This window comes from Phyllostomus discolor, chromosome 3 (genome assembly GCF_004126475.2).
Source record: "Phyllostomus discolor isolate MPI-MPIP mPhyDis1 chromosome 3, mPhyDis1.pri.v3, whole genome shotgun sequence".
Lineage (NCBI taxonomy): Eukaryota > Metazoa > Chordata > Mammalia > Chiroptera > Phyllostomidae > Phyllostomus > Phyllostomus discolor.
The window spans coordinates 126,569,702-126,591,449 of record NC_040905.2 but is presented as its reverse complement, the minus strand read 5'-3'; the positions used below and the strand labels follow the sequence as shown (position 1 = coordinate 126,591,449).

General features: G+C 38.9%; 1 pseudogene; it reads left to right on the top strand.

Moving 5' to 3' along the window:
* Positions 1-2,283: 2,283 nt before the first annotated feature.
* Positions 2,284-3,257, top strand: LOC114498113 (annotated as a pseudogene).
* The last annotated feature ends 18,491 nt before the right edge of the window (positions 3,258-21,748 follow it).

Sequence of the window (21,748 nt, the reverse complement as noted above, 5' to 3'; positions counted from 1 at the left end):
CTGGAGGACAGCTTTCTCCCAGACAGAAAGGTGGGCAAAGGCCATTGACCATTTTCTGAGCCCTTCTATCACAGAGCCACAGAGCCAGCATGCAGGTGCCATATCTGAGACTCCATAAAGCTGGCTAACATGGTTTGCCCCACCCTGGAGATCCCCTGAGATTCTGTTCCACCCAACTTATGGGCCCATCCAAACTATTAATTGTGACTTTTCCATATGAATTGCTGGTCTTGGCTGATGCTTCACAACTTCCTAAATCCTATCAAAAAAGCAACAGCCTCAGTAAGCCCTCAGCCCTATACTGCTTGCTAAGTGGTGCCAGGCCTGGAGCTATTAGCAGCCAACTTAGATTCACAGCTTGTCTTCACCTGGGAATCTCCAAGCCCAGCTAAAGTAGCAGCTAGCTCAGATTGCTATATATCTAATGCAGGGTGGCTCCAGAGAGAACACAGGTGTGGCTGACCTTGGCCTGCATCACCTGGGAAACTTCAGAGCCTGTATACCCAGTGGACAGCTACAGACCAGGTCAGAGCACCACCACCATGCCCCTGCACAGTTGACCAGAGATTGGTGGTCAGTGGTCAAACCAGACCTTGTAGCAAACAGGCCTGGATGAATACCTCCCATTGACCTGCCAATAGAAATCAAGGTTCAACTAAATGAGGAGGGTGTACTCAACCCACATAAAGGGTGCGCCTCAGCTACCCATTATAGATGATAGGAGAGGATATGCCACTGGCCCATACAGGACACTAATACATTAGGCCACACTATCAAGACAGGGACTCACAGAAGCGCTACCTAATACATAGAAACAAATCACAGAGAGGCTGCCAAAACAGTGAGAAAGAGAAACATGGTCCAAATGAAAGAACAGATCAAAACTCCAGAAAAAGAACTAAACAAAATGGAGAGAAGCAATACACCAAATGCAGAATTCCCAAAGACTGGTTATAAGGATCTCAAGGAACGTACTTAGGACCTCATCAGCATTAAAAAGACCCAGTCAGAAAGATAGGATACATTAATTGAAATAAAGAACAATTTATGAGGGAAAAACAGCAGAATGGATGAAGCCAAGAATCAAATCAATGATTTGAAACATAAGGAAGCACAAAACAACCAATCATAAAAACAAGAAATAAAAAGAATCCAAAAGAATAAGCAGCCTCTGGGACAACTTCAAGCATTCCAGCACTTGCATTATAGGGGTGTTAGAGGGAGAATTGAAAGAACAAGAAATTGGAAATCTATTTTTAAAAAGCAATGAAATAAAACTCCCCAAATTTGGTGAAGAAAATAGACATGAAAATCCAGGAAGCACAGAATCCCAAACAAGAAGGATGTAAAGAGGCTCACTCCAAGACACATCATAATTAAAATACTAAAAGTTGAAGATAAAGAGAGAATCTTAAAAGCAACAAGAAAAAAGCAGATAGTTACCTACAGGAGAGTTCCCATAAAACCGTCAGCTGATTTCTCAAAAGAAACTTTTCAGGCTAAAAAGGATTAGCAAGAATTATCTAAAATCATGAAAAGCAGGGACCTACAGCAAAGATTGCTCTACCCACTATGATATCATTTGGAATGGAAGGGTAGATGCAGAGCTTCCCAGACAAGAAAAAACTACAGGAGTTCATCATCACCAAACCATTATTATATGAAATGTTAAAGGGACTTGTTTAAGAAAACGATCAAAATAGGAAGAATAAAATGCCAGTAAGTACATATCTATCAACAATCGAATCTAGAAAACAATTTAAGCAAACAACATACAGAAAGTATGTTGATGGTTTCCAGTTGGGAGGGGAGTATGGGAAAATTGGTAAAGAGGTGAGGGGATTAAGAAGTACAAATAGGTAGTTACAGAATAGCCATGGGGACGTAAAGCACAGTATAGGAAATGGAATATCCAAAGAACTTATACACATGACATGTATGTTAGCCAAAGAACTTATAGCCAAAAGAACTTATATACATGGCATGTCCATGGACATGAAAAATGGTGTGGGGATTGTCTGATGGTGTGGGGGATGGTGGATGGAAGGGGGCAAAAGGGGAAAGAATTGGGACAAGTGTAACAGCATAATCAATAAAATATAGTTAAAAATAAAACAAATAAAACTTTCAAAAAGAAAAAGTTCTAGAAAAGGAAGAGAGGAGTTATTGATGGAACTTCATCTAGGATAAGTGGGATCAAGAAAGGAAGCAGGATCTCTGCTCCTCCTATTCGACAGACAGCTGCATCTTCCTGCACAGTGCCAGCCCCAAACATGAGACACAATGACGAAGATGGGAGTGAATGGATTTAGCCATATTGTGCACCTGGTCACCAGGGTTGCTTATTACTCTGGTGAAGTGGATGCTATCACCATCAAGGATCCTTTCATTGACCTCAACTACATGGTATACATGATCCAGGATGATTCTACTCATGGCAAGATCAAAGGCACAGTCAAGGCTGAGAACAGGAAGCTTGTCATCAATGGAAAGTCCATCTTCATCTTCCAGGGACAAGATCTCACCAACATCAAATGGGGTGATTCTGGTGTCTTCACTATCATGGAGAAGATGGGGGCTCTCTTGAGGGGTGGAGCCAAGAGGGTCATCATCTCTGTTCCTTATGTAGATGCCCCCATATTTGTGATGGATGTGAACCATGACAAGTATGACAACTTCATGAAGATTGTCAGCAATGCCTCCTGAACCACCAATTGCTTGGCCCCACTGGTCAAGGTCATATATGACAACTTTAGCATCGTAGAGGGACTCATGATCTGTCCATGTCATCACTGCCACCCAGAAGACCATGGATGGCCCCTCTGGAAAGCTATAGTGTGATGGCCAAGGGACTTCCCAGAACATTATCCCTGCTTCCACTGGCACTGCCAAGGCTGTGGGCAAAGTCATCGGTGAGCTTAATGGGGAGCTCACAGTCATGGCCTTCCATGTTCCCATGTCCAATATGTCAGTTGTGGATCTCACCTGCCACCTGGAGAAACCTGTCAAATATGATGACATCAAGAAGGTAGTGAAGCAGGCATCAAAGGGCCCCCTCAAGTGCATACTGGGCTATAACTGAGGACCAGGTTGTCTCCTATAACTTTAACAGTGACACTCATTCCTCCACTTTTGATGCTGGGTCTGGCACTACCCTCGATGACCACTTTGTCAAGCTCATTTCATGGCATGACAATGAATGTGGCTACAGCAGCAGGGTGGTGGACCTTAGGGTCCACGTGGCATCTAAGGAGTAAGAGTCCCCTGGGCCACCTCCCCAGTGACAGGAAGAGAGACCCTCAGCTGTTGAGGAGTCCTTGCCCAAAATGTATCCCTCAACACACTAAGAATCTCCTGACCTCCAGTTTCCATTCTAGACCCCCTTAAGGGCAGAGGGGCTTAGGGAACACTGCCTTGTCATGCACCATCAATAAAGTTCACTGTATTCAGCCAAAAAAAATGAAAGCAGATTCAGGGATTTATAGAATTATGGTAGAACCTGATTAGTGGTCAAAACTTTGAGGAGAGAAGTTTCCAAAGAATAAAACTTCATTTTCTCAAGGCCCCCAGGTTATCAGTGATGTAGTAGTAAATGATACAGTATGAGGTCTAAATTAGAACAGATGAATGGTTTTCTTTGGTTTGGTTGCAGAGAACATGATCTGCTTCAGCTAGTTAAAACACAAATCTCTTCAGCTTTGGACTTTTTTATTGCTTTGCACAATGATTAATTTTAGAGTCATTGAAAAAAATTGAAAAAGAAGCTTTTACACTAAGCTCCTTTGAGTGACTCTCAAAGCAACAAAATATAACTGAGCCTCAGAGAAATCTCTGCTTCCACTGTAGGGGGAAGAACAAACTTTATTCTCCCAGTTCTTCTGGCTGGTCTATTAATCAAATAGACATGATAAAAATTGCCAAGAAGTTCTTTAACATATATAAAAGTCATGTAACATATAATTTTGGCTCTTATTCTATAAACTAAGAAGGTAAAAAACTGCCTAAGCACTTTATCTTCTCTAGGTCAAATTTAACCAGGCTCATTTCATTGACCTGGTGGGAAATTCAATTCTGGTCATTATCAGAGCTTCCTCTCACTCTCTAGAACTAGAAAAAAGCCTCAAAGTTCTTAGAAAGAGCAGAGTGTTCTGAGAGCCCCTTCACTCTCTGGAGCCAGGTAGCTCTACTGCAATGGGTCTTCCCTGGTTATGGGGCCACAGAGGATGCTGGAAGAAGCCTAGTCTAAGCACACCTCTATGGGTGTCCCTTGATTATTCATCCTGACTTATGACACCCCAGGCCTTTGGAAAGGAGCTACTTTCTGGCATCTCACAGAACCTGCCCACCTTCTTAGACTTGAGATTCATTCTTCCTTTACTCTGCCCTTCTCATTTCTTCCCCATATTCCAAAAAAAATCTTGCCTCCCCATCCTCACTTTTTAGGGTCCACTTAGTCCCAGATAAACTCCTAACTAAAACAAGCAAGGGGGTTACCTTTCCAGGCAAAACCATACAAAGGAGTGGCTACCATCTTAGAAAACAACTTATTTAATCTCTTCTTTTTGGTTGTTCAAGTTACAGTTGTCTCCATTTTCTCCCCACCATTCCCCCACTCCAGCCATCCCCACTTCCCACACTTGATCCTACCCCACTTTGGTTTTGTCCATGTGTCCTTTATACATGTTCCTGAAAACCCTTCCCCATTTCCCCCTTTATCCTCTCCCACCTCCCCTCTGATTACTATCAGTTTGTTCCTAATTTCACTGTCTCCACTTATATTTTGCTAGCTTGTTTATTTTGTTGATTAGGTTCCAATTATAGGTGAGATCATACCTTCTAAAATGTACATCTTTTCCTGCCTTTTAACATTTCTGACACTATGAGACATCTCACTGTTGATGACATCTCATCATAACTTTTAATAAATGTCAGCCAATTTAAGGCCATCATTTACCAAATTTGATTTCTACTCCAGGTGGCATGACTTGAACAGCTACAACCCTTTGACCTTTTGGTTGACACACCATGGACAACCATCTAAGGAGGGGATATGAGTCATAGTTGTTCTCTGAATATCTTTCATTGTAACATCTTGTTAAGATTAAGAAAATGTCAGCATCAAAGCTCATATAATGAGAATCAGAGGCTTGATAAAAAGTCCCAGAGACAACAATGGAGCACTATTCTAAAATATACCATATCACCAACACACTCAACATCACAGAGTCTGATACTGTGTGTAAAAACATAGACACTAGTGACCACAAATGATTTTAAATTGAAAAGTGACTCACAAGAGTTGTGCATTGAATGTGAAGAGGTTTTAAGACTACCCTAAACAATTTTTGCTTAAATTTCCTCTTTTTTTTACATATCAGTAAGAACGAACACATGTTTAAGTCTATGTCGCCAAAGCTTAGCAAGGTCTTTTCATGAGTATAAAATCAAAATTCTAAGTGATAGGCATGTGTCCTAGCCTAATTTGTATTGTGTTAAGTTTTTTTAGTAAAATATAAGAATGGTGTATCTTAAAATCAATAGCATCTTAAATACCAGGAGATATGGTACCAGAAGAACAAATACAAATGTAGGCTTTAATAAATTATCCAGTCACACCCTGTTCATCCAGGACCTTCCCAAGCTGAGATAGAACAGTTAATGTCTGGAAAAATGAATATCATGGAAAGGAGACTTCCAACCTTTTCCTGTGGTCTACAGTTTCTAGATCTGGCTTTTGAGCCCCAGCCTGAGCTCCCCAAGTATTGCCAAATGAAGAATGAAAAGACAGAGCTGCGGTCACCTGCAGGTAAGTATTTGACAAGGAACGCAGTGGAGGAAACACCTGTCCAGCAAGTGGCCTCAAAAACTGTGGCTGGAAGTGAAATGGATCAGTCTTTCTGAACACACCTCTTAATGGTCATGTTTTCTCTGATCATCTATCCATTTAGAACAAGTTGCTGCTATGGAAAACCTGGAGAACTAGCTCTGCCTGAAATCCTAAAACATACCCCTTATGCCTGACTTTCTCCTAAGCCTGACTGAGCAGTAGGTTCACATGCTTTGAAGAGGGCTAGACAGACCTGCTTTTACATCCCACCTCTCTCATGTATTCATTATATTTTGTGAATAAGATATTTAACTTTATTGGGCTCCCCTCCCTCCCTCACTCCCTAGCTTTCTTCTTTTTTTCTGTTCCTCTTTCCCTCCCTTATATCTTTCCCTCTTTCCCTCCCTTGTTTCATTTATTCTTTTTTAAATATTTTATGTATTTATTCTTTTTTTAAAGACTTTATTCATTTATTTTTTAGAGAGGGAAGGGAGGGAGAAAGAGCGAGAGAAAAAACATCAATGTGCGGTTGCTGGGGGTCATGGCCTGCATCCAACTCAGGCATGTGCCCTGACTGGGAATCGAACCTGCGACACTGGTTCGCAGCCCACGCTCAATCAACTGAGCTATGTCAGCCAGGGCCATTCATTCTTTCTTATACAAACACTATGTATCAAATACTTTCCTAAGCACTTTATAAAATTTACTCATTTAATCCTCAAAACAACCTATACACTTTTTAAAATCATCCTCATTGATAGACAGATAGACTTAAGCAACTCATCTGTGTTTACAGAGACAAAAGTAGGCTTAGCAAGGATTCAAACCCAGGCAGCCTGGTCCCAGGACCTGTGTAGTTTTTTCTGTTCTGTTACACTGCCACCATTATCAGCAAGAAATAATAATCATCTCTCTATTCTGTGACACTTAAATATTAGCACAAATAATATAAGCAAAGTCCCTGGCAAATAGTGAAGTTTTTTTTAAGATTTTATTTATTTACTTTTAGAGAGTGGGGAAAGGGGAGAAAGAGAGGGAGAGAAACATCAATGTGTGGTTGCCTCTTGAGCACCCCATACTAGGGGCCTGGCCTGCAACCCAGGCATGAGACCTGACTGGGAATTGAACCAGTGACCCTTTGGTTTACAGGCCCATGCTTAATCCACTGAACTACACTGACCAGGGCATATAGTGAAGTTTTAATATATGACAGCCATCATCTTTATTTCCTGGGTTACCAGGCTTTTAATCCACATACAGAGTAATAATCAATTCTACTTTTATTGTTTTACATGATTAGAAACGCCTTCACTCACATTGCCCACATTGGTCCTTATAATACTCATGTGATCTACTGTTTTCCTTATAAAAATGTTAGAATATAGTACTTTATTTGTTTCAGGTATTATTCTATGTGTCTTATGTATTTAATCCTGAACTCACTTTGTCCTATTATTCTAGAAGATAAATAATACTATGATTATCCCCACATTACTAGCCAGAGAGATTAAGTAATATACCCAAGATCACACAGCTAGTTAGTAGTGGTGCTGGAATGAAACCCAAAGGGAGTCTGGTTTCATATTCCATGGGCTCCACTTATGAGGCAATTCAGGCTCATAACCCCTGTAACAAGTAACAGAGTCAGTAAGTGACAGGGCCAGAACTCAAATTCAGATCTGTCTACTTCAGTGTATTGCTGTGCAAGACAGCAGAATCAGAAAAACACTAGAAATTGAATACAACAATATATAAAAGGATTGTACATCATGACCAAGTATGATTTATACCAGGAATTCAAGGTTGATTTAATATCTGGAATTCAAGTACTGCAACACATCAATTAAAACAATGCGCAAAAAGCACATGATGAACTGAATAGACAGCAAAAACATTGAAAAAAGTTAACACCACTTTATGATAAAAACACTCAACAAACTAGAATGGAAGGTATCTTTCTCAAGTTAATAAAGGACAATCACACAAACACACACAAATCACAGCTAACATCATACTTTATGGTGAAAGGCTGAACCTAAGATTAGAAATAAGAAAAAGATGTCCACTCTCACCTCTTGTATTCAATATTGTACTGCAGGCTTCAGTTGGGACCATTAGGCAATAAATATGAAATAAAAGGTATTGACATTGGAAAAGAAGAGGTAAATTTGTTTATATTTACAGATGACATGATCTTGCATATCGGAAATCTTGCACATAGGAAATTTTCTAAAGAATTCACTAGAGAATGCTTTTTGCATATAAGAACTCCACTACAAATCTATTAGAATGAATAAGTGAGTTCATCAAGGTTGAAGGATATAAGATCAATATACAAAGATTTATTACATTTCTGTATACTAGCAACAAACCCAAAAATGAAATTAAGAAAAACAATCCTATTTACAATAGCACCAGTAAAATTCTCAAGAAATAAATTTAACAAAAGAACTACAAAACATTGTCAAAAGAAATTAAAGACTAAATAAATAGAAAGGCATCCCATGTTCCTGAATCAGAAGACCTCATATTGTTAAAATGGCAAAATACCCCAAACTGATCTACATAGTCAATGCAATCCGTTAGTCAGTGTGAAATGTCAAGAGATAGATAAGTAGAAGATGAAAAATAAGAGATGATGTGTTAAAGAAACTACTTTCTAAGTCACACATAGCAAAGATAATTAGAATGTATGTATGTTCATTATAGATCATCCATGCTAATTTAATGATAATCTGTGTATAATTCTCATTTCAAAATTTAGGCTCAACTAACTTTTTTGTCATATTTATAAAATTAAGGGTTAACTTTTGGGGGATATGATCTGAGTAGCTATCAGGACTGACTAGACCCTGCCAGACTGTTAGAGTCACTATGTTGCCAAAGTGGCCAGACAGAGTCATTTTTTAATAGTGACTTAGCTCATTTTAATCTGGGAATGCTAAATAGTACCCAGGTTGAGGTGGTTACATGAGTAGTGAGTATCATTACCATCTGTATGACTCTGTTGATGTCAAAGAATTTTTCAGCTGGGAGGAATTGTATTTATTCTCATTCATTCAGCTGGCACTGAGTGCTCGCCATGATGACACACCCAAGCAATGGAGTGCCTCCAGTATATGGAGGCAAACAAGCCCAATGCTTTCTCCCACCCTAGATATTTTACCCTGCTGAGATACCATGTATTTAGTGGTTGTCAAGCAGGGGAAATTCTACATCCCACAGGATATTTAGCAATGTCTGGGGACACTGTTATAATTAGGGGAATGTTAATAGCACCTATTGAGTAGAGGCCAGAGATGAAGCCACATTTCTACAATGCACAGGACATCCCATCTGCCCATTTCACAGAAGAAACTGAAACCCATATAATGATGCCCCCAAGATCATCACCCTAGAGAAGTAGAGTCCAGTTGTCCAGGTTCCATTCTTCATTCAATACATTTCTAAATTTCCCTCTTTTGAACTGAGACTGAGGACACATTCTGACATGTTTTTTCCTTCCTCAAAGCAATGAGTTCTGCAGTGATACCTTGGTGGAAAGCAGCTTTAACCCACGATGGAAACACACTTTTTTTTTTTACCTGAACGCTTCTTACAGGAGATGACTCTGGACTAGAGTGACATAGCTGCCTTGGCATGGTGGAATTTGACCCCTGGACTTTGTTGGAAAATAAGAATGTTGTGGAAAAAATAATGTACTCAGAATTTCCCTGTATGTATTCTTTCCTTTTCTTGTTCATTCACAGATTCAACAAATGCATACTGAGCCCCTACTTTGTGCTAACTCCCAGGCTACAAACTAGAGGCATAATGATAAATCATAAATATATGGTCCCTCCTCTCAAGAGCTCATAGTAAACAAGAGACAAACAGGGAAACAAGGCATTACAATACACCAAAATAGAAACTCTGATAGAGGCAAGCACAGGATGGAATAGGGATGTGCCAGTCAGTACAAATTGTTGGTTGCAAGAAACAGAAACAAGTTTTGACTTATTTGAGCAGAAATTTACTGGAAAATTACCAAGGACCTAACAGAAGTATCAGAGAGGCTAAAGAGCAAGTCTCAGGATATAGGCTGGAAAAGGGAGGCTCAGCTGCAGCTAGCGTCTCACCCTCAAAACTACATTGGTGAACAATTTGCAAACCAAAATTAGTGACCACTGGCCATCACAGTTTAACAGTACTGCTCCAGCACTGGATACCATAAGTTGTACTGGGCTCTCCCTTCTCATAGGAAGCCTGCACATTGCTTTCACAGCTGTGTAAGAACTGCTTCTCCACTATCCCTGCTTCTTCAGCTTTCCAGATCCCTAAGCAAAGTCTTTGGTTCACTCTAGCTGCAAGGCATGCTGGAAAAGTGAGAACTCACCAATGAGTTTCTATAGTTAGAGGCTGGCTCTGTCTCCCTCCACCAAAACCCTTAAAATACTGAAAAAGACCTCCTGGGCTTTGCTCAAATGTCACTTTCTCAGTGAGACCAAAGTGTATGAAATCAACTTGTACACTTGTACACCTTAAACTTACAGAATGGTATATGTCAATTACATCTAAACAAAGCTGGGAAGAATTAGAAGAAAAAACCCTTTGATACCTTTCTTCCCTGGCGCTTACCTTTCCATGCTATATTTTCCTCCGTGGCTGTTACAACTACCTCATATATTATAGATCTATTTACTTTTATCCTTCTAAAATGTAATCTCAAGAGGGAAGTAATTTGTCTTTAATTTATTTACTTCTTTGTTCCTACTGCCAAGGGTGGTGCCTGAACCATAGTAGGTTCTCAACAAGTATTGTTGAACAAATGAGTGAATAAATGAATTCTCTAAACACAGGAGATCAAAGATTCTGAGAATCCAAAATTTCCACAAATTCTCACTACAAGGAGCCTATGGGGAAAACACAGTATAACCTGGATCTGGGGGAATCAGAGAGAGCTCTCTGAAGGAAGTGATACCTGAGCTGAGTCTTCAGAAGAGGCAAAGCAGACAAATCGTGATCAGGAAAGCAAGATTTAAGCAGTTATGTGGGATTCCAAGAATCTGTTGTTTTAAGGGTTAGCATATTTCTGGGATACTCCAGAACCAAGCTCCCATCATTTCGTCTGTATTGAGCACTGAGTTGAACCAGTGTGGCATCAGGCTTGAATACAAAGAGCAGCCAAGATTCAGACCTTGACTGTAGGAGGAATCTGACCAAAGGTATCCAGGTGGGCGTTCCTTGTAGAATAGAATGGTAGATTCTGAGGAACACCTGGAACCTTAAATAAAAAGGTAAACTATTTTGAACATTATTTTGGAGAAAGCCAATCAGAACAGTGAGGGAATAAATAATAATCATAGCAAAATAATCATAGCATTTACAAAGCAAATGAGTTTTAATCTGGCTTAAAAGGTGCTTGTGTTGCCCTAATCAGTGTGGCTCAGTTGGTTGGGCATTGTCTTGCAAAAGGAAAGGTAACTGGTTCAATTCCCAGTAAGGGCACATGCTTAGGTTGAGTTTGGTCCCCCATCAAGACATACGAGAGGCAACTGATCAATGTTTCTGTCTCACACGAGGTGTCTCTCCCTATTTTTCTCCCTCCATTCCCCCCTCAAACAATAAAAAATAAAAGAATAAACACAAAAGAAATGAAAGAAAATAAAAGAAAGCTGGCCCTTATTTGTCCTTAATTAACACATTCATTGGGGGAAAAAAAAAGAGCAGTGCTTGTATTATTGCCTGACTGACTTTTTAAGTAATTAGGTTGTCATAGAACATTTTGTAATTTGTCAAAACTCATAGGGCATGGAGGACCAGGAAAAAATAAGAGCAGGTGGCAGGGTATTGCTTGAAGTTCAATTCACTAAATATAATATATTTTTCTACAGTGTCTTTTATAAAAAATATTTCCAGAAACTTTATGGTCCAACAAAACAGAATTTGAATGACGTGTTACTAGCTTTCAGACCAAGTGGATTTTTTGTGAGCATTTTGGCTAACTTCTGCACTAAATGAAGATATATACAACGATTCTTGATATAATTTCTGTCACTACCATTATCTTTTCTTACTTGAGCTGCTTCAGGGAGTTCCACTATGACATGAAGAAATGATTGATGTTGTATTTCCCCCATGGAGAGGACAGCTTCTGCTGCTTTTAGTTATCACTTCTGAAGGGCCATCCACAAGATGCTGGGAGTGCAAGGGAAAAAATGGAAGCCGATAAGGATGCAATCCTAATGAGAGCTCATAGTATTCATTCAACTGTACAATTTGACTTATTCTGTCACAACTAAGGGACAGACAGTTTACTGGCCTTGGGAATGCGGATGTGTCCCAGACACAGCTTCATCACCTTGTACCTCACTTCATCTCCTTTTGACATTCAGATAAACAGTAATAGAAAATCAATCTACATCTTTGTAACAGTTTTTATTAAAAATGTCAAGGAAAAAAGAGCATAGTACATAGCCAAACTCAAAAATCCTCTCTGAGGTGCAATTTGCTCCCACTCAGTGTACCTCATGGACTAATCAAAGGAGGTGGATTATAGGTGCCAGCCTGGCACATATGACCCACATGGACAGGGTAGGATGCCCAGCACTCTGAGGGCATGGACTGGAAACTGGGCACCTGTGAATATTTTAGCCTAGACTGAGCCCCCATCATCCAGGAACTACAGGAAAGGAAAGTTACTGAGCGCAGACACCCTGCGCCTGCAGCAACCAAGAAGACAAGAAAAACCCACTGGGCAGGTTTAAAGTCAGCAGACTTTTTTTTTTTAATCATTGTTCAAGTACAGTTTTCTCCGCCCTACTCCCATTCCAGCCCACCCACCCAAGCCTCCCCCCTTCCCCCCCATTACACCCCACCCCTAGTTTTTGTCCATGTGTCCTCCAAATTTGTTCCGGTAAACCCTACCCATTCCCCCCTGAAATTCCCTCTTCTCTCCCCTCTGGTCACTGTCAGACTATCCCCTATTTCAGTGTCTTTGGTTATATTTTGCTAGTTTTTGTTTTGTTTTGTTTTGTTGTTTAGATTCCTGTTAAAGGTGATATCATGTGGTATTTGTCTTTCACTGCCTGGCTTGTTTTGCTTAGCATAATGCTTTCCAGCTCCATCCATGCTGTTGCAAAGGGTAGGAGCTCCTTCTTTCTTTCTGCTGCATAGAATTCCATTGACACTGTTGGTGGGACTGCAGACTGGTACAACCACTATGGAAAGCAGTTTGGAACTTCCTCAGAAAACTAAAAATGGATCTGCCTTTTGACCCGGCAATTCCACTGCTTGGAATATATCGTAAGAACCCTGAAACACCAACCCAAAAGAACTTTTGCACCCCAATGTTCATAGCAGCACAATTTACAATAGCTAGGCACTGGAAGCAACCTAAATGCCCATCAGTAAATGAATGGATCAAAAAACTGTGGTGCATTCAGCAGACTTTTTTTTTAAAGTGTAAGACAATAAGAACTGGAGCAGTGAAAATACCAAAGACAGATCCATAAAGAAGTTAGAAAGCTAACACCAACAACTGAGACAAATTTCACTTTACTATCTTTCAGAACTTGCATTTTATTTTTGTTGTTATTTTTTAATTTATCTTCATTCCATTTAGTTTTTTTTGTTTTGTTTGTTTGATTTCATTGTTCTATCAGTTTTCTTTATTCCCTCTTTCATATTGCATTTTAATTTTTCTTCTTTCACTTCATGCATATTCCAATAACACACTACTCTTAGTCTGTACTTTTTATTATATTTATTCAGATTATATATTTCTTCTCATATTATTGTTATCCCAAATCCCACACAGCAACCTTACCTGGTTTAATCTATTTCACCACCTTCCTGAGCTTTATTACTCTTGTGATTAACTTTATTCTCTCTCACACTTACACCAAGTTTCTAACCCTTACGCTCACTGTATTTCACCATCTAACTTCACATAAACACTCTGCTTTCTAAAGTCAGCTCACATTTTTTCCTTCTAATAAGAGTTTTATCTCTTTGTCACCTCATAAAAATGGCTAGTTGGGTGAAATATCGTGGTTATTGCTTCGGGTAGTATGGACATTTTGATGATACTACTTCTTCCAATCCATGAACACAGTGTATGCTTCCATTTATTTGTGTCTTCCTTAATTACTTTTTTCAGTGTTTTGTAATTTTCTGGGTAGTGTTCTTGACCTCCTTGGTGAGGTTTATTCCCAGTTACATTATTTTTCTTACTTCTATAGCAAATGAGATTTTTTCCTGATTTCTCTTTCTGAAATTTCATTGCTGGTGTCCAAAAATGCCTTTGATTTTTTAATATTAACTTTGTAAACTGATGTTTTGCATAATTCACTTATTAGGTGGAGTAATTTTTTTGCTGGCATCTATAGGATTTTCAAAGTACAGTATCATATCATCTGCATAGAGTGAGTTTTCCTTCCTCCTTTCCATTTTGGATGACTTTTATTTCTTTTTCTTGTTGATCACTGTGGCTAGGACTTCCAATACAGTGATGATGTTGGCTGTACATTTCTTGTGTATGTCCTTTATTATGTTGTGGTATACCCCCTTTACCCCCACTTTGCTGAATATTTTTATCATAAATGGGTGCTGCACCTTATCAAATACTTTTTCTGCATCTATTGATATGATCATGTGAATTTTGTCTTTCATTTTGTTTATGGGATGTATTACTTTGATCAATTTGTGAATTGTGTACCATCCTTAAACACCAGGGGTGAATCCCACTTGATCATGATTTTGTTGAGGATTTTAGCATCTATGCTCATCAGCAATATTGGCCTGTAGTTTTCTTTCTTTGCTGTGTCTTTATCTGCTTTTGGAGTTAGAATGATTCTGGCTTCATAAAAAGAGCTTGGGAGTCTTTCCTCTTTTTGGATATTTTGGAATAGTCTGAAAAGGATAAGGATTACTTCTTTAAATGTTTGGCAAAATTCTCCTGTGAAATCATCCAGTCAAGGACTTTTGGTGCTGCATGTTTTTTATTACTGCTTCAATATCACCAGCTGTTATCAGTCTGTTCAAGTTTTCTGCTTCTTCATTGAATTTTGCAAGATTATACTTTTCTAGAAATTTGTCCTTTTCACTCTGGTTTTCAAATGTATTGGTAAATAGATGTTTGTACTAATTTCTTACAATCCTTTGTATTTCTGTGTTATCAGTTGTAATCTGTCCTTTACATTTCTGATTTTATTTTGGGGGTCCTTTCTCTTTTTCATTGATGCATCTGGTTAAAGGCTTGTCAATTTTGTTTATCTTTTCAAAGATCCAGCTTCTGGATTTATTGATCTTTTGAATTGTTCTTTTAATCTCTGTGTAATTTAATTCTGCTCTGATCTTTGTTGTTTCCTTCCTTGTACTAGCTCTTGCCTTTCTTATTGTTGTTCCTTCAGTTCTTATAGATGTAAGATTAGGTTGTTTATTTGAAATTGTTCTTTTTTATGTAGACCTGTGTCACTATGAACTTCCTTCTAAGGACTAATTTTGCTGGGTTCCATGTGTTTTGGACTGTTGTGTCTTCATTTTCATGTTTTTACAGAAAATTTGTGATTTCTTCATTGATCTCATTATTATCCCATTCAGTTTTTAATAGGATGCTATTCAACCTCCAAGAATTTGAGTGGTTTTTTTTTTATTTTTTTCCTTGAGATTGGTTTCTAGTTCCAGGCCCTTGTAGTCAGAGAAATTGCTTGATATGATTTTAATTTTCTTGAATTTGTCAAGTTTTGTTTTGTGTCCTATAAGATAATCTATTTCTGAAAGTGTTCCATGTGGATTTGGAAAAAAACATATATTTTCCTTCTTTGGGATGAAAGGTTATATATATATAATATGTTAAGTCCATTTGAAATAGGACACTGTTCAAGGTCACAATGTGTTTTGTAAAACTTTTTTGGAAGTTCTCTATTGTTGACAGTGGGGTTTTAAAATCCACTACTATAAGTATGGTGTTGTTGATATGTTTCTGGAAGTCCTCCAAGATTTTTCTTATATATTTTGAAGCTACTATTTTGGGTGTATATATGTTCATAATTTTTATGTCTTCTTGATTAATTCTTCCCTTGAGTATTAGAAGTGTTCTTTAGTTCTCTTTTTATGGTCTTTGTTTTTAAGTATATTTTGTCTCATATAAATGTTGCTACACCAGCTTTTTTTCCCTGTCCATTTCTTTGGACTATGTTTTTCCAGCCCTTCACTTTCAATCTGTGTAGGTCTTTTATTCTGAGGAGAGTCACTGTTGGCAGCATATATGCAGGTTGTTTTCTTTTCCATTCAGCTACCCTATGTGCTTTGATTGGAACACTTAATACATTAACATTAAAGGTTATTATTGATAGGTTCTTATTCATTCCTTCCCCCTTTTTACCTGTGTTTCTCTCCCTCCCTCTCCCACCCCTCTCTGTTTTTCTTCCTCTTCTTGTAGCAGTCCCTCTTTAACATATCTTACAGTGTTTGTTTGTTGGAGGTGTATTCTTTCTGTCTACTTTTGTCTGGGAAACTCCTTATTTCACCTTCCATATTAATTGAGAACCTTTCTGGATAGAGTAGTCTTGGTTGCAGGTCTTCGTTTTTCATAACTTGGAATATTTCTTGTCATTCCTTTCTGTCTGGTAGTATATCTGTGAGAAGTCAGCTGCTGGCCTTATCAGAGTTCTCTTGTATGTTATTCCTTGCTTCTTCTTTGCTGCTTTTAAGATTCTTTGTTTTTAAAATTTGGCAATTTAATTATAATGTGTCTTGGAGTAAGTCTCTTAGGGTTGACCTTGTTTGAGAGCCTCTGTGCTTCCTGAACTTGTGTGGCTTTTTTCCTCTCCAGGTTTGGGAAGTTTTCTGTCATTATTTTTTCAAACAGGCTTTCCGTCTCTGGCTTCTTTTCTTCTCCTTCTGGTATTCCTATGATTCCATTATAGGAATCATATGATTCCTGTCATTAATTACTTCAAATGTGACCCGCAAACACTTTCTTTGTGAAAATGGGTAATCTCCAGAGAAAATGTATCTGCTTTTTCCTGAATCCCTCATCCAGTTAGTTTTTTAAAAATAACCTTAGTCAAGCCAATATTTTTTTATTTTATTGAGAGGCAGAGAGAAAGAGAGAGAATGTTGTTGTTCCACTTATTTATGCATTTATTTGTTGATTCTTGTATGTGCCTTGCCCAGGGATTGAACCCACAAACCTTGGGGCATTGGAACAATGCTCCTAACCAACTGAGTACATGGCCAGGGCTCAAGCATATTATATACCATTTTTAAGTGTACATTTCAGTAGCATTAAGTATATTCACATTGTTGTGCTACCATCACCACCCATCTTCAAAATTATTTTATCTTCCCAGATTGAAACTATGTTCCCTGTAAACACTAACTCCCCATCCCTTCCAACTGCCATTGTACTTTCTGTCTCCATGGATTTGATTACTCTAAGTACATCATATCAGTGGAATCATAGAATAATCTGTCTTTTTGTGGCTGACTTATTTCACTTAGCATAATGTCTGCAGGGTCCATCCATGTTGTAGCATATGCCATGACTTCCTTTATTTTTAAAGATGAATAATATTCCATTGTTTATATAGACCACATTTTGCTTATCAGTTATTTGTTGATGGACACTAGGGTTACCTCCATCTTTGGCTATAGTGAATAATGATGCTATGAACCTGGCTGTATTCAAGGTGCTATTTTTGTCCAACACAAAAGTCTGTAGTCTATTTTGTTCCTGCTGAATATTTATTAGGTAGAAAATGAGCAGCCTAGAACATTTAGTGTTCCAACTGCTTTCTCATTATTGAAGGAGATGCTTTGTTGGAATTCATCAACCCAAATTTCTTTTTTTTTCTTTTTCATAAATTAATTTATTGTTGTTCATTACAGTTGTCTGCATTTTCCCCCTTACTACTCCCCCTTGCTCCAGCCAAACCCACCTCCCTCCCTTGCTTCCACTCTCCCCCTTGGTTTTGTCCATGTATCCTTTAAAGTAGTTCCTGAAAACCCTTCTCCCCATGGTCCCCTCCCACCTCCCCTCTGACTATTGTTAGATTCTTAATTTCAATGTCTCTACTTACATTTTGTTTGCTTTTTTCTTTTGTTGATTATGTCACAGTTAGAGGTGAGATCATATGGTATTTGTCCCTCACCGCCTGGCTTATTTCACTTAGCATAATGCTCTCCAGTTCTATCCATGTTGTTGCAATGGGTAGGAGCTCCTTCTTTCTCTCTGTTGCACAGAATTACATTGTGTAAATGTACCATAGTTTGTTTGATCCACTCATTTGCGGATGAACATTTGGATTGCTTCCAGCACTTGACTATTGTAAATTGTGCTGCTATAAACATTGGGGTGTATAGGTTCTTTTGGATTGCTGTTTCAGGGCTCTTAGGGTATAATCCCAGCAGTCAAATTGCTGGGTCAAAAGGTAGTTCCATTTTTAGTTTTCTGAGGACATTCCATACTGTTGTCCACAGTGGCTGCACCAGTCTAAAGAAAACAGCATTAAAATGAAAAGAGAACCAACCTTATGGTAAAACATATTTTCCAGTGATATGTTACACAAGGGTTTGATCTCCAAAATATATAAGGAACTCACACGACTCCACTCCAGGAAGATAAAAAATCCAATTAAAAATGGGCAAAAAACTTGAACATGTGGACTATACGTCCACTTCTCCAAGGAGGACATACAGAGGACCCAGACACATATGAAAAGATGCTCAGCATCACTAGCCATCAGAGTGCTGCAAATAAGAACCACAATGAGATACCACCTCAAGCCAGTCACAATGGCCATCATAAACAAATCAACAAACAAGTGTTGGAGAGGATGCAGAGAAAAGGGAACCCTAGTGCATATTTCTGTTTTCTAAGAACTGTTTCCTCCTCCTCCAGAGGCTGGAATTATACAGCTTTCATTGCAAGTGACTCCACTCCTCCTTGGACACAGCTGATTGGGTAGGGAAAAAACCTGACCAGAGGAAGCCAAGTCATTGGCTGAGCTAAGCCAACCAAATTTTTCTTCTTAGAAATTGGCACTCCTGGCTGGGTCAGCTAACCTTGAATACTGGACTTGAACAATATGTAAATTCTGGAAAGGGGTGGCAGGAAGGGAGAGGGTGTCCAGCCTGTCACCCTACTCTCCAAGATAGAAAGCAGGGACAGACAATTTCCAAGAGAGAAAAGAGTTTAAGCCCTAGAACTAAGAGAAACACAGGAGACACCCTGTGACCTTAGCTGGATAGAAAAAGTGATACCCCCAGACAAAGGAACAGAGATGAAACAGAAAGAATCTGTCTTTGGTGCCATTGGATTTTCTGTTCCTGAAATGCTGTTTTTCCTATTCCTGCATTCCATGAGATGCTCATTTGTCCTTCCAAAAATTTTCCCTATTTTGCTTAAGTTATTTTGAATGATTTCTGTTCTTTGTAACCCAATGTGTGAAAATAATTTATTGAGATATAAATTTTTGTTTTGTTTCTTTGCTAGAGGAGAGATAGATTAAAGAGTAATTTTCTCTTTCTGTCCACTTCCTAGAACAGCCACAGTTTTGTCTTTGCTATAGTGTTCAAATATTGCACTACCTAATGTGGTAGGTACATGTGGCCATTGAGTGCTTAATATGTGGTTATTCCAAAATGAGATATGCTCTAAGTATAACATATACACCATATTTCAAAGGCTTAGTACTAAAAACAGATATAAAATATTCCATTAATAACTATATATTGATTATATGATCAAAGGATAATATTTTTATAAAGTTGGGTTAAGTAAATTATGGTATTACAATAAATTATAGCCACTTTTGTTTGATTAATTTAATGTGGGTATTAGAAAATTGTAAATTAGATTTGTGACTCAAATTCTATTTCTCTTGGAAAGTGTCAGTTAAAGGTGTAGGCCAGTATTGAAGTGGAGAGGGGAGTGGTCAGAATTCCAGGAATCCTTCTGAAGGAAGCTCCCACTCACACCTGTAGTGGACACTCCAGACCAATGATGGGAGCAAGCTGGAGTCACCTCAGAAGTACAAGAGGAGAAAGGGTTTGTGTTGTGGAAGGAGAAGGGAATGGTATAACCCTGGAAGAGAACTGGAACCAAGAAGGTGGAGGGAGACAAGATTCTATGAGTGCAGGAATCATGGGCTCTTCTGCCTTGAAGTGCCCCCAAGAGGCAAACCTGTGATGGGGTGATGTCTGGATCCTGAAGTTGATCTCCAAGAACCAGAACTTTGACAGCTATAAAGATGTCTCTGTGTCTGAGCCATTGCTCAATTGAGCCACTGTGGGAAGCATTCCCCCAAACAGATGCCTGATAACTAAGCCCCTGTGGCACTAAAATAAACTATAGAATTTGATACAATCCTATGGGGTGAGGGAGGCAGCCCAGTGGTGACAGATACTGTACATCTCATCTGTCATTTGGGTGGGAGCTCAGGGCAAGAGTTCATTTGACTTGATTATAAAAATGAAGAAATGTGAACTTTTCTGCTCCCTAGCACTGTGAACCAAAGCCATGCCTGTTGCACAAATAACCTTTGACTAAGGCAGCCACACACCTACAAGTCTTGAAATGTTTATTCAGAGAATCTAAAGTGAAGGTCCCTGAGCCTCTCTGCATATGGCTGGCTGCAGGTTTTCTCACCCATAGCCTCCAACCTGTAGCATCAGAACTTATATGCTCTCCAGTTGAATACTATATCTCCTTAGAATTATACTCAGAACTTCTAAGACCCTAGATAACCCCTAATAAAGCATTAGGTAGTGATGAGACTGCCATAATGAAACCCCATTAGGATAATATAGTACTGCTGTCTTGTTCTAAGTGGAAAGAAACCGAAGCCTAGAAGGGAGAGAGGTAGGACTTGCTTGAGGTCATACAGGCAGTAGTACAATTTCTAACTATAAGATGTCTAGTCTTTATTATTCTGTGCATCTCCAATGGCCCTACAGCTGGAAGAGTCATTGCAGCACTACAACCTCATGTATTTTCCTTTCCAGTTTACAAGATTCCAGACAGCACCCTGGCCAGGTGGTACAGTTGGGTAGACTGTCTAGCCATAACAGAAATGTTACAGGTGCAATTCCCAGTCAGGGCAAATGCCTAGGTTGCAGGCTGATCCCTGACTGGTACACAGTCCAAGCATGTACAGGAGGCAGCCAATTGATGTTACTCTTTTATTCTTGCTCTCCCCCTCTTCCTCTCTTTCTAAAAAATAATGAAAAAAAAGTCTTCATATGAGAATAAACTTTTTTTAAAGATTCCAGACACAGTCTTTCTAGTCAGATAATATGCAGATATCTAATTTGACATATTAAAGCCCTACAGAGAGTAATTGCCTTTACCAGAACTATGCACATGTGCAACTATTATGAAATTAAGATGTAACACAGTACACTTGCTATAGCTGCTCTCACCAAGACTTAAAAGAAGATAGCTTAAATAATAAGTCCCTTGTCTCATGAAACAATATGAACATAAGTGGCCAGTAAAGAGTCTCCTGACTGCCTGTGTCCCAGGACCCTTCCACCTTGGTGATACCCTTCCATATGCAAGGAATCACCCTCAACTGTGTGATCACAGTTGGGAATGGGGAAAGAAAAAAGGGGAACAGCATATTTCTGTCATTTAGAGATATGACCCAGAACTTTTTCTATCTTTTTGGGGAAATTAGTGTTTTCCCCAAGCAAAAATTTTGATGACCTAATTTTACTAATTATATTAGTATTTACTGTGTTCCAGATGGTATAGTTTCACATGCCATCACATTTAATTCTCAAAAGAAGCCTGTTATTGGCTTCTCCAATTTATGGATGATAAACCTGAGATACAGAGAGATCACGTGTCTTGCTCAAGGTCACTTGTTCAAGTTAGAAAATGAAGAGCTAGGATCTGAACCAGGGCTGTGTGACCTTTTTCTGCAGCCGTGC